General features: G+C 37.8%; 1 pseudogene; it reads right to left on the bottom strand.

The window, feature by feature from the left end:
• Window positions 1–7,569: 7,569 nt before the first annotated feature.
• The window catches only part of LOC132170965 (cold-regulated 413 plasma membrane protein 1-like), an 80,648-nt pseudogene continuing 74,326 nt past the window's right edge, over window positions 7,570–13,891 (bottom strand).

Below are 13,891 nucleotides of genomic sequence, written 5' to 3'. Positions count from 1 at the left end.
GGGGCCAAAATTCACTTGGAACAATGGGCGAGATGGTGGAGCCTTTACCAAAGAAAGATTGGATAGGGTGGTTGCGAATTCAGAGTGGAGAACTATATATGACGCAATGGAAGTACAGGTGTTGGCTAACTGAAGTTCGGATCACCATCCTATTCTTGTCACTCTCAACGAGAAGAAGCATTTTTGCAAGGGGAGACAACGACTGTTCCGTTTGGGGGCTTGGTGGTTGAAGAATGAGGAATTCAAGGATGCGGTGCACACTGCTTGGACAACTAGGCCGAGCAGGGGAACCAAATGGGAGATGATTCGCGGAAAAATGAATAATTGCAAAAAAAAAAAAAAAAAAACCATCCAGAAATGGGTTAGGAAGAATGTACAAGTTAATGAAAGGCTTATTAGTTCAAAAACCAAGGAGTTGGAGTCTTTACAAGGGGAAAGTGTAGTGCACAGTGGAGAAAAGGAAAGGGTTCTCAAAAATGAAATTAACGGTTTGTTGGAGCAAGAGGACTCTAAATGGAGGCAACGGGCCAAGGAGGAGTGGTTATGGTATGGGGATGAAAACACAAAATATTTCCATGCATGTGCCACGCAAAGAAAAAGAAGAAACACAATTGACCAAATCCAAGCCGAAGGAGGGAGATTATGCACCACGGGGAAATGATTGAATGATTGGAAGTTTCGGAAGTTATGGCAAATAGGCTCAAAATGGTACTTCCTGAGATCATCTCGCCAAATCAGAGTGCTTTCCTCTCTGGGGGCCAATTACAAACAATATTTTAGCAGCCTACGAGACAATGCACACAATGCACACGTGTTCCTAGAAGCAGTCATGTGTAAAATGGGATTTGCAGCAGGGTGGATAAGATTGATCATGGCATGTATATGCATAGTCTCCTATTCCATTGTTTTAAATGGACAACCTGTGGGTAATATTATTCCAACTCGAGGACTTTGGCAGGGTAACCCTCTATCCCCATATTTGTTTCTGTTGTGTGCTAAGGCCCTCAATACAATGTTAACACATGCAGAGAATACGAGAATTATTACAGGGGTCCCAACGTCAAGGAAGCAACCCAAACTGAGTCACATTTTCTTTGCAGATGATAGTTTACTTTTTTGTAAAGCCAACTATGTTGAATAAAGACGACTTACAAAGAATCTAGATAGATACGAGATGGCTTCCAGACAGAAGAAGACCTCAATTTTTTCCTTTCGTAATATTAGCTTGGAAAAAAGAGAGAAATTACACATTTATCGAGGCTAAATGCAACGGATAGATATGAAAAGTATTTAGGGCTCCCGACTGTGGTGGGGCGCTCCAGATATAAGGCTTTTTTCAGGTATCAAGGAGAGTGCATGGGGAAATGATTGAATGATTGGAAGTTTCATTTCCTATCACAAACTGGTAAGGAGATTTTGATTAAGGCGGTGGTCCAAGCGATACCAACTTATTGTATGAGCGTGTTCTCCCAATCTCTTTATGTAAGGAGTTAAATGGCCTTATGCAAAGATTTTGGTGGGGACACAAGGAAAACAACTCCAAGATTCATTGATGAGTTGGGAAAGAATGGGTTTGTCAAAAGCTAAGGGTGGCATGGGGTTTAGAGACTTGGCTATGTTCAACAAGGCTCTCTTGGCTAAGCAGCTATGGAGAATTCTGCAAATTTGGGTTTTAAAACCCAAATTCTTTGGTGGCTTGTATCATGCAGGCCAAATATTTTCCACAAACAACTTTATGGGAAGCTGGCCCTGGTTCACGTCCTTCACTAGCATGGCGAAGTTTACTCTTTGTGAGGGAGATTCTACAAAAAGGGGCCATATGGAGGGTAGGGGATGGAAAAGATATAAGGGTATGGGGGGATTGTTGGCTGCCTTGCCTACACCAACAACATTCTCGGTGCAATCGCCGAGGAATGGGTGGAGGGAAGATACACGGGTATATGATCTTATTGAAATTGCTACGAAGCATTGGAATTGTTCCCTCATAGAGCGCCATTTTATCTCTGCAAAAGCTACATCCGTTCTCAACATCCCCCTCAGTCCTTTTCTTCCCAAAGATCGGCTGATATGGCGCTGCACAAAGAATGGAGAATTCTCGGTAAGGAGTGCCTATCACTTGGGGCTGGAGGTGCATGACCGGCAACTTCCTAGTGGTTCAGTGCTGAAAGTGGATAGTGAGGTTTGGAAGACATGTCGGAGCCTGAATGTTTTCCCGACAGCTAAACTGTTTCTGGAGAGCAATTCATAATCTCCTTCCCACAAAAACAAATCTGTTTCGCAGAGGAGTTTGTGAGAACCAGCAATGTCCGATTTGCCTAAGGGAGTATGAAACAATAATGCATATTATTTGGGAATGCCCAGCTGCAAATGACGTATTGAGTGGTAGCACCATTAAGTTACAGAAAAGCAACATAGGAAATGGGAATTTCATGCAACTATTTAGGGAGATTGTTGCACGGTGTGATAAGGGGGAAGGGGATCTTTTTGCTACCATTGCCAGGAAACTCTGGATGTGCAGGAACACGGTTGTGCATGGTGGGGTCTTCTCGCATCCCATCTAATTTTTGAATTGTCTCACATTGTTATATAAACAGAAACCAAGAGAAGATATTTCTAAAAGATAGCTCAATCGGCTGGAGATCACGCCTTATAAAACGAAGGTCACTAGTTCAAATCCCCTTCCCCCTCTCTTGTGTAGACATGTCAAAAAAAAAATAATAATAAAATAAAAGGAAAATTAAATAAAGAGACAGAATTTGTGAACCTTTTTGTTTTCTTTATTAAGACAATTAAATGAGTTACAAATAAAACCCCTACTTTTTAATTGCCTCACCTAAATAACATTTATAAATAGAAACAAAATAAGAAAGAAAAATAAACACAAAGAGAGAGAGATAATTTGAGAAATCTTTTTTTTTTTTTTTTTTTTTTTTTTTTTTTTTTTTTCCATTAAGACATCAATTAAATGCATTCCAAATAAAACTCCTACGTTTTAATTGTCTCATATTGAGGATATAAACATAAAGCAAGCTAAGATAAATAAATAAAAAATAAAAAAAAATAAAAAATAGAGAGAAAAAAAAATTTTGAGAACCTTTTGTTTTCTTCATTAACACAATTAAATATATTACAAATAAAACCCCTATATTTTAATTATCTCACATTGATATATAAACAGAAACCAAGAGAAGATTAAAAGAAAATTAAATAAAGAGACAGAATTTGTGAACCTTTTGTTTTCTTTATTAAGACAATTAAATGCATTACAAATAAAACTCCTACTTTTTTAATTCATTATTTTTTAATTATCTCACCTAAATGGAAGTTTACTTAAGAAACGTCATGTATCGCAATTCTAGGCACTCTATAAGCCAAAACTCGGCTTATATATACATAGTTGAGATATAAATAGAAAGTAAGAGAAAAAAAAAAAAAAAAAAAAAAAAACAGAAAGAAAAATTAACAAAGAGAGAATTTGGGAACTTTTTATTTTTTCCATTCAGACATCAATTAAAAGCATTCCAAATAAAACCCTATGTTTTAATTGTCTCCCATTGAAGATATTATCAGAAATCAAGAGAATATAAAAAGAAAAATAGAGAGAGAAAGAGAAAATTTGAGAACCTTTTGTTTTCTTCATTAAGACACTTAAATATATTACAAATAAAGCGCCTACGTTTTAATAGTAAAATTTCCCTAATTCAATGTAAAATTTGCAAAAGAGAAGTAATCAATTTCAATAAAAATAATATATAATTTTGAAAAAAAAAAGTATAAGGGACACAAACCAAAATTGAAGAACACAACCACATGATAAAGATTAAAAAAACGAAAAAAGAAGAGTTAATTTATATGGAAACCACTTCTATTAGTTAACCAATAATTTAATAGGATTAGGAGTAAGTAATTAACCTTAGAACAGTAATAGTGTTTAACGGTTTATCATATGTGCCATTAAATTCTTAGTGTACAATGAATGAGTTGTCTACAATATTCGTGTGGGTATTTAAAGGATGTAAGAAGTAGCAAAATTTGAAGCATTGAAAATGAATCAAGCCATGGAAGTAGAGAAAATGAGTAATTTAGCACTCTTGCTTGTCTTGGCTTTGTGCATGAGTCAACCACTATTCACCAACGCTGGTTGGTTCTCAAGAAGGCATGTTGTTCACATTGAAAATTGGTTATCAAATGATATTCTCCTAGCTCATTGTATGTCCGAAGACCAAAATCTTGGCCTCCAGTATATCTCTCAAGGTAAACAATTCCAATGGGGGTTCTACCTCAAATTTTGGCAGACCAAATCCTACATCTGCAGGCTGTGGTGGCCGGGTGGAGATAAGACCTTTGAAGTTTACAAGGAAAATTCACATTTCTGTGAATCATTGAAACCATTCAATGATAGTGATATGAATTGCATTTGGCAGGCCCATGATGATGGAATATACTTGCTCTCAGGAATAGGTACATCTTATTTAAAAGAATCTTGGTAAACTTGAAGGCATGCAGATCTATTATAATGAAGTTGGACAACTTTGTTAATTTTCTCCAATAAATAAAATGAAAAGCACTTTCTGATTCCAGCGTTTTAAAGGGTTTTCTCAATAATATGGTGAATATGTATTGCTATATATGAGAGGGAAAAAATGAAATAAAACATTTGACTCTTTTTTTTTTTTCCTCCTAAATGAGCAATTTAGTTATTTAACATATTTTTTTGTCCAACCTATAAGGCTATAACAGCTAATTAATAGATGTATGGAGTAAATTGGCATTGAAACATCAAAATAGGATCCAAATTACATTGAGCTGAAGTTAAAGGAAAATATTAGGCTTACAAATACATTTTAAAAAAAAACTTTTACAAACTGATGTGGCACAATATGATTGAGTTTCTCAAAATTTGAATTTATCTCATATCCAATCATATTGTGTCACATCCGTTTGTAAAAGCTTTTTTGTAAAATGTGTTTGTATGCGGCCTAGCATTCCTCAAGTTAAAGTTAAATGAGATAAATGACAAATAAGTGGTAGTTTATGGAGAAAAGTTATAGTTATAAAAAAAGAAAAAAAAAAAATTATCAAACACCAAGTATGTATATCTTTCTCAACATTTACATCAAGTATGTATGTCTGTCTGGATTGCCTGTTGCTAATTTCATGCAGAGATATGTCGTCTCATTTAACTGAAACACATTCTGACAGCTTCGAGGTTTTGAGATTTTAAAAGCAGTGCATTTGGAACCAAATCCATTTGACATGGAGAGGGATCTGATAACTCCAACATTCAAATTGAAGAGACAACAATTGCTCAAGTACTACAAGGTATGCCTTTTGCTCTCTCTGTCTATGAAAGGTCTACCTACCTACCTGCCTGCCAAGTTATTAACTATGAATTGCTATTGGACCCAAGCTATGTCTTTCCCATCTTTCCCTATCAAAAGTGGGAAAAATCCCATCTTTTCAAATTTGTAAAAGCTTGTATAAATTGATCAATTCATAGGTTGGTTACTGTTTTGTGGTTTTCTTTGGAAAACATGAAGGATTGAACAAAAAGGTCCCATGGCATTTTACTATTATTTGAACCTAAACCTGAATTTTAAAGCACAGAGCCCAAAAAGCATGACGTGCGTTATTTAGGACTGTATTTCAAGCTAAGTAGCCAACCTTCAGGTTTGGTTTGGGTTCAATTATAGTTAGAACTGGATCTGTTGGGTTGTGACATGCGTCCTTTGTGTCCCATAACAGGACAAAAGTCTCAATCGGGTCCAATTTAAACTGAAATAGGACCCAAACCGAATCTGCATTCCTCTTCCTCTTATTATATATCCTTTGTATTCTTTCTATTGATCTACTATGAAAGTCAGAGTGTTGGCCTATGCGGTATCAGTATTATGTTTTTGCCAATGTCATCGGTAGGACATTGTTGATCAATTGTACAGTGAAGGCAAGGGAATAAGGGCGTGACAGCAGGATTGGTAGCTACAAAGTACAAACTGTAATTCAGATATTATCAACTGTTATAGTTTCCCATAAGTTTGTTTATTTTTCTTTCTTGTCTAACAACTCTAGTGTGAGAAAAGCACCCATATATTTTACCCACAATGGCTAGGTATGCCGATCCTTGTCCATGTTTCATTATAAATTATAGATAAAAAAATTGTTTGAGATTTTCTATTTTGAGGATCTTGGTGCTACTGTCCTTTTAAGAGGTCATAAAACTGGGTTGCAAAACTAGGACAACCTACGCTACGAGAATAACATATGTTTCCCGAGCCTGGCACCAACGTGAGCCCAGTTTTTTTTTTTTTTCCCTAGTGGGTTAAGTTAGATGGACCAAAGAAGAAATTGCCTGCTTTTATATAATCCAAATAATCTATAGTGGGTCAAGCAGCCGTGGATGGCTGATGCAGCTCCAATGTAGTGGCGGTATGAATAACAAGCAAAGAGCACTTTCTTTGCCAATTGTGCACTGTTGAATTACTTCTGCTACAGTAATTAGGTGACTTTCTGTGGTCATCTATGGGATCACTAGATCACGAGGGATTGAGATTCAATGCACTTATCTATCCAGATTGTTAACAATTTAGACCACAAGTGTAAAAAGACCTACATGGGGCCTACTTGTCCGGATAAATGTTTAGGCATCTCGAGACCTGCTCGAATAAGTAAAGCCTATAAGTAGTCCTCTCACAATTAGTTACCTAGATTGCCAACAATATGAGCAGCTAATTGCTAGGGATTCGGACCACTCCTAGTAGGGTTCACTTGCCTGAATACTTACTCAGACAAATAAACTCCATCGAAGACCTCTCCCAATTGCAAATATCCCTTGCAATCCAAGCAAGAAGACTGTTGGACATCCCCATCGTTATCTATTCACCTTAGAAAGATTGCACTATGAAGTTTACCACCCATGTACAAGCAAACATCGCATACTAACAAAATGGATTTTGACTTCATACAATAGCGCGAAGGGAAAATATATATCTAGATTTGAGCAAGCAATCAAGATGCAAGTATATGTTTGAAGGCACAAACAATTAAGGCCCCATTTGCTAAACGATTTTGGTTCAATATTATTCATCTTACTTTTTCATTTTTCAACATTCCCTTACTTTTTACATTACATCAATTACTTTTTATTGCTATTTAAATTTTTTTAAAAAAATCACTACAAAATAATTTTTTTTTTTTTCATTTTTCTATACGAAACATTCTTACCCTTTAACAAACACACCTCAACTTTTTTGTTACATAACCTACTCCTCCGACTGTCAGTAGAATGACGGGCTTCCATCATCTACAGTCCGATGATGTGTTATTTTTTGGAATTGCCCATGTAACATGTGATGTGTCTTAGTAATTGGACGTTGTTATCGAATTCATCTATCCTAACCCAATAATGACACAAAAAGACAATCAAAATATTTGGATGCCTTAAAAAAGATCACATGATAAGGATGAAATAACAAAAAAAAATTATGCTAATCCCCTTCAACAGAATAAAGCACAATTTTTCTATTGGCGTTTATACTGGTGCAAATGATAACAGCTTATCTTCTGAGTGTGTGGCTATATGAAGTCAAGTACCAGTGTCCAGACAGGATAGACCAACAGAAGGATTATACCAACCGTGTTTGATATGCCATTGGCTTTTGTGAAGGAATTTCTGAAACCGCCAGATGCCCGGATGTGTTCTTGCAGCAAATAACATGCAATGGCAAGACATATTGCCACGCCAATCCAGTCGTCCCTTACAGTGTCTGCAAGTAAACTAGGAGCCACCACCATCAATAGAATCAAAGCGCCTGGAAGTTGAAGGTCAATTGATCAAATGAGAGCATACTCTTGCCATGTTTCTCTAGTCTATATGTTTTTGTTATCATGAGATCTTTTTTTTTTCGTGGGTGTGTGTGTTTGTGCACTTTTTTTATTCTTTGGTTGATGGTCAATTTGATTCAGCTTCTATTCACTCTGGTTGATGGTCTGCAGATCATTCTCGTGAAAGTCAACCCCATTGTAATTTTTTTTTTCTTTTCATTTTCATGGCATGATTTTACTGAATTTGTCTAATATCACTTGTTCATGAGATGTATTGAGGGATCATTCAGTTTATGCATTCGGTAAACTGATCTTCTAATAGGGTTTAAATATGTTTGCTTTTACTGCCATGGTTTAATGGGGGGTGTCTTCGATGAATTTCTGATTCTAATGAGTAATGTTATATAGTACAATTGTCATACAATTAGATGAAGTGGCAGTGAAAGTTAGCCATTAAATTAGCACTTGTAAAAAAAATGAAAAAAGAAGAAGCCAGTAGCTCTGAGTTATATGATAGTTGTATAGGGTCTACTAAATAGAATTACTAATGGGATTTAAATTTGCTCAATTTTACATTCCTTCCTAGAGAGTCTATCTTTTGTTTTTTTCCCTCAATTTAGTTCCTTTTTGATGAATCAAATTGTTTTTTCTTTTCCCTCTTTTTTGGGCCTCCTGTTTTATAGTTTTCTCTGCAGGTTTTGCTGCAACCAGTCTTGTCGCATTCCTTTTATGTCTCAAGATTCTATAATTGAATCTACCGAGTTGTTTCTTTTCACTTTATTTCACTTTTGATTAGTCAAGAAAATTTTATGTCCTTTTGCTTGGAGGTCTACTATGTTTTCTGTTGCTTGCCTTGGCATTCAATATTGCTGGAAAAATATGCATCCTGTAGGTTGAATCTTTAAATTCTACATCATTGATTCATTGTGATATCTTTGTTACAGATGTCGTCTTCCCTACATGAAAATTTTAATCAATTGACCGTAAACATGCAGCATCTGATGGCTGTGAATTGATCATTGAACTTTTAAGTGAAAACAGTTACTTCGGAATTGCCAACTGATCAAATGAGAGCATACTCTTGCCATGTTTCTCTAGTCTATTATGTTTTTGTTATCGTGCTGTCTAGTTATTATTACTTGTGGTGGTCCGAGAATTTCGTATGGCTTAATTGATTCCTTTCATATGCTTATTTTAGTTATTTGTTGGTTCTGGATCGAACACATTGGAAGACAAACATTCTTACGTCTCTGCTAATCCTGTACATTCTTCTTCAGTTTTCCTTCACTACTGTTCAACATCTTCAGGTGATCAGTTGTACTTTTGTAACACTTTTTCAATGATCTCAATCTTTATTGTACTTATATGCTACAAATTGTATGGTGATGCAGAGGAGAGATTGGGAAAAGGATTGCTTTCGTTGCGGTTGTGTTGCGCCTTTTCTTCCCACGACATTTCCCAGGTATAGCATAAGTTTCAGTCAGCGTTGATTGATCATGCTCATGTTTTAATGCTTTATAAATAATAAGTTAAACCTATATTGTAAATCTAACTTGGAATTTGAAGACTGAAATCCTAAACTTGCCAACTTCATTTAGTGGCGGCCCTGGTGGGAATATACAACTAGTTCACTTCAATAAGACTTTCTGAAACCGCCAGATGCCCGGATGTGTTCTTGCAGCAAATAATAGGATTATAAACAACTCATTCATTGTACACTAAGAATTTAATGGCACATATGATAAACCGCTAAACCCTATTAATGTTCTAAGGTTTCTTACTGCTAATCCTATTAAATTGTTGGTTAACTAATAGAAGTGGTTTCCATATGAATTAACTCCTCTTTTTTTTTTTTTTTTTTTTTTTTTATCTTTATCCGCGGCCTGTGGGTATGTTCTTCAATTTTCGTTTGTGTCCCTTATAATTTTTTCTAAATTATATATTATTTTTATTCAAATTGATTACTTCTCTTTTGCAAATTTTACATTGAATTCATAAAATTTTGCAATTAAAACGTAGGGATTTTATTTGTAATATATTTAATTGTCTTAATGAGAAAAACAAAAGGTTCCCAAATTTTCTCTTTCTCTCTCTATTTTTCTTTTTATATTCTCTTGATTTATGTTTATATCTTCAATGTGAGAAATTAAAACGTAGAGGTTTTATTTGGAATGCATTTAATTGACGTCTTACTGAAAAAAAAACTAAAGGTTCCAAAATTCTCTCTTTCTCTCCCTCTTTGTTTATTTTTCTTTTTTCTTCTCTTACTTTCGATTTATATCATAGCATCTCATATCATATATCATATATCATATCATATCATATAAAAGCCGATTTTTGGCTTAGAGAGTGCCTAGAATAGCAACACATGTCCTGAACCCATTTGTTTTTCTGAGTGAACCGGTCCTTTTAGAGAGTGCCTAGAATTACGACACATGACGTTTTTGAAGTAAACTTCCATTTAGGTGAGACAATTAAAACGTAATGAATTTAAAAAGTATGGGTTTAAGGCCAAACAAGCTCTTAGTATATGCAAAAGAATGGAATTTATTATGAAAGTTTTCTCTCTAGGCGTGCTATAGCCTAGGGCAGAAGGATTTTTTTCCAAGCCTCTCACGGCGGTGGAAGTATTACAATCTATTGATGGCAGACGCAAAGATGGCCAAGGATCTAACACGGATGTGGGGAACTTCTCTCTCTCTCTCTGAGGTTGAGGGGGTCGAATTGGAGATCTAGAACCAGGCGTGGGAGGAAGGAGCCCATCGGAGGAGAACCTATGTAGTGGGGAAACTGATTGCTGATCACCTCATGAGTAAGGAGACAATACGATCCACTTTGATACGTATTTGGAAACCATTAGGATCTCCCTCCTTTAAAGTTGTAGGGGACAACATGTTTTTGGTGGATTTTGTAATGGAATCAAACAAAACCAGAGTGTTGGAAGGGAGGCCTTGGGTTTTTGAGGGAAACCTTTTCGCAGTGGAGGACTATGACAGTTTAACTCCCCCAGCATAGTACGAATTTGATGAAGTAGCTTTTTGGGTAAGGATGTACAGACTCCCTCTGGCCTGTATGAACCGGACTATGGGCCAACAGATTGGCTTGTCAATGGGACGAGTTGAAGAGGTGGATGTAGATGAAGGTGGCATGGGTTGGGGAAAAGCTTTGAGGGTTAAGATTATTCTTAATCTGAAAAAGCCTTTGTTGAGAGGACGAATGATGAAAATTAACGGGACCTCTATGTTGATTACCTTTCAATATGAGAGGCTCCCAAAATTTTGTTTCCATTGTGGTGTGATCAAGCATGGGGTGACAGGATGCCCGGTGAGAAGCAAAGCTAGGAAACAAAATGCACCCACTGAGTTTGGGCCATGGCTCCATGCACCATCCCCTAAGCGTGCGTTTGGAGGAAGGTTGGCCAGATGCAGGACAAAAAAGAGAATTCCTACCATGATAACGGAGCTGGGTTTGGTCGGTATGGTCAGGACCGACAATCCCAACGACAGAAAAGGCCCCACAGCAGAAGTCCGGAGAGGGGAGGAGCGTTCCCTAACATGGCGGAGAACGGAGCTGGGTCACCAACGGCGCGTAACTTTCGGCAAAATAAATTCCCTTCCAATAATAATCCTTCTGTCTCAAAATCTCATGGAGGAATGATGGGCAGAGATTGGGGAGATGAAAATATGGATGGTTTAAATGCACAGACCAACTCTAGTAAGGATGGGGGAGACAAAGGCACTAATTGTGGGGATCCTATTTTGGGGGTCAATCTTGACAATCTGTTAGTTGAGTCGCAGATTGGGAGGTAAGATATTCTCAATAATTATAAAGATATGAAGCTGGTGGAAATAGGGAGGAAGACGTTGGAGGTTTTGGCAAGGATTCAACTGCGTATGCAGATGGTGTCCACGTGCATGGGGTTGGGTTTCCTGGAGTTAACGCCCAGAGGGGTAGTGAAGTGGAAAAAATACATGCTGACTGGACCTCTAATATGGACGTAAATCAACCAAGAACTTTCTGCCCGAGTTTCACCATTGCTGATGTGGCAGAAAAAATAAGGAGTGAAAGTAGTGGGGAAGGCACTACCCGACGATGAGCTAGTGACTCAGTGACTTGGAAACGTCGAGAATGATCAGGACAGGGAGTAACCCACACGATAAGCAGTGCAGAATCTCAAGGGAAATGTAAGAAGGATAGCAACAAATATGAGGAGAATGAGAAAAATAAGAAGGGGCGTACAAAAGGAGTGCTTAGCACAAAGTCAAGCGGAGTGGAATTATACACAAAAGAAGTTGGTTCGGGATTGGCGGAGGCTGGCATCCAGCCCCGCCGACCGCAATGATTCTACTAAGTTGAAACTGTCTGGGGCTTGAGAACCCCTAGACAATTCGAGACCTCTGCCGTATGGTGTGGGAAAAGAAGTCCAAAGTGGTTTTCCTTACGGAAACCAAACTGTGCAAAACTCAGATGGGAAGGGTGAGGCTTCAATTGGGCTTTGACAATATGTTCGTCGTGGATAATGTGGGTCGAAGTAGGGGATTGGCGTTATTGTGGCAAACTGAAGATGGTGTCGAAATTCAAAATTTCAACCATCGTCGCATTAATGCAAGGGTGAGTTCTTACTTGAGCGGTACACCTTGGAAGCTTACGGGCTTTTACGGTCATCCAGACGCTAGTAAGAGAATGGAAGGGAGGACTCTCCTTCGACATACTGCAAACTTGGAGCTAGAACCATGGGTTTGTGTGGGGATTTCAATGAAATCCTTAATCTATCTGAAAAATTTGGAGGACATGGCCATTCAAGAAAATTAATGGAAGACTTTCAATCTGCCCTGGATGATTGTGGACTCTCAGATTTGGGGTTTAGAGGACCTAAATACACGTGGAGTAATTGTCAAGAAGGGATGGGTCTTATCAAGGAGCGGCTGGACAGGGTGGTGGCAAATTGGCAGTGGTGTGAGTTGTTTGGTGGGGGCAGAAGTGCATGTTACGGCACCCATCAGTTTAGACCACTCCCCGGTTTTTTTGCTTCCATTGGGATTCAGGTTTGGGCACTAGGCGCAGAGAAGGTTTAGATATGAAATGGGGTGGGAGTTGGACTCAAAATACCATGAAATTATAGAGGAGGCTTGGGGTGGGCAGCAGCTTGATGAGGACCCGTGGCACATCCTAAATTGCAAGGTTTTATCTTGTCAAAAAAAGTTGCTGCAGTGGAGGCGAAAGGCAGAGGAACCAAAGTGGAATTTTAACAAGCAGTGTGAACAACTTGCTGCAATGCAGGGGGATGAGAATAACCTGGATTGGGGTGAATTCTCAAAACTCAAGGATGAATTGAAGCTCCGCATGGCGCAGGAGGAACTACGTTGGTGTCAATGGGCGAAGATTGATTGGCTAAAATTTGGTGACAAAAATACTAAATTTTATCATGCTTGTGCCAATCAAAGACGAAGGAGCAACCATATAAGTTGTATAACTGATGAACAGGGGGTATCTTGGGATGATACAAAAGAGGTAGGGGACGCTTTTGTTAATTATTTTAGGAATCTGTTTCACTCTGAAGAGCATGTGCATACGGTGGACGGGTTGGAAGGTCTAGAAGGGCGGGTTACAGCCACAATGAATGAAGAACTATCCAAACCTTTTACCTAAGAAGAGGTGCGGACAGCTTTATTTCAAATGGCCCCCCAAAAAGCGCCGGGTCCGGATGGATTCCATGCAGGTTTCTTTCAAAAAAATTGGGGTATTGTAGGACTTGAGGTATGTCAAGCTCTCCTTTATGTTTTAAATGGTGGTGTGATTAACAAGGAGATGAATGCTACTTACATTGTACTTATTCCTAAGACAAAAAATCCTATTTTCGTAACTGAATTTCGATTTATTAGCCTCTGCAATGTCCTGTTCAAAATTGTCTCTAAGGTTATTGCTAATAGATTAAAAAAGGTGCTCCCTTTTATAATGTCATAGACCCAAAGTACTTTTATCCCAGGGAGGTTGATTACAGATAATGTTTTAGCCGCCTCTGAGACATTACATACTATGCATTCTAGGATGCGGGGTAAGAAGGGATATA

Source organism: Corylus avellana, chromosome 2 (genome assembly GCF_965113065.1).
Source record: "Corylus avellana chromosome 2, dhCorAvel1.hap1.2, whole genome shotgun sequence".
Lineage (NCBI taxonomy): Eukaryota > Viridiplantae > Streptophyta > Magnoliopsida > Fagales > Betulaceae > Corylus > Corylus avellana.
The sequence above is the reverse complement of the archived record's forward strand: the minus strand, read 5'-3'. Positions and strand labels throughout refer to the sequence as shown.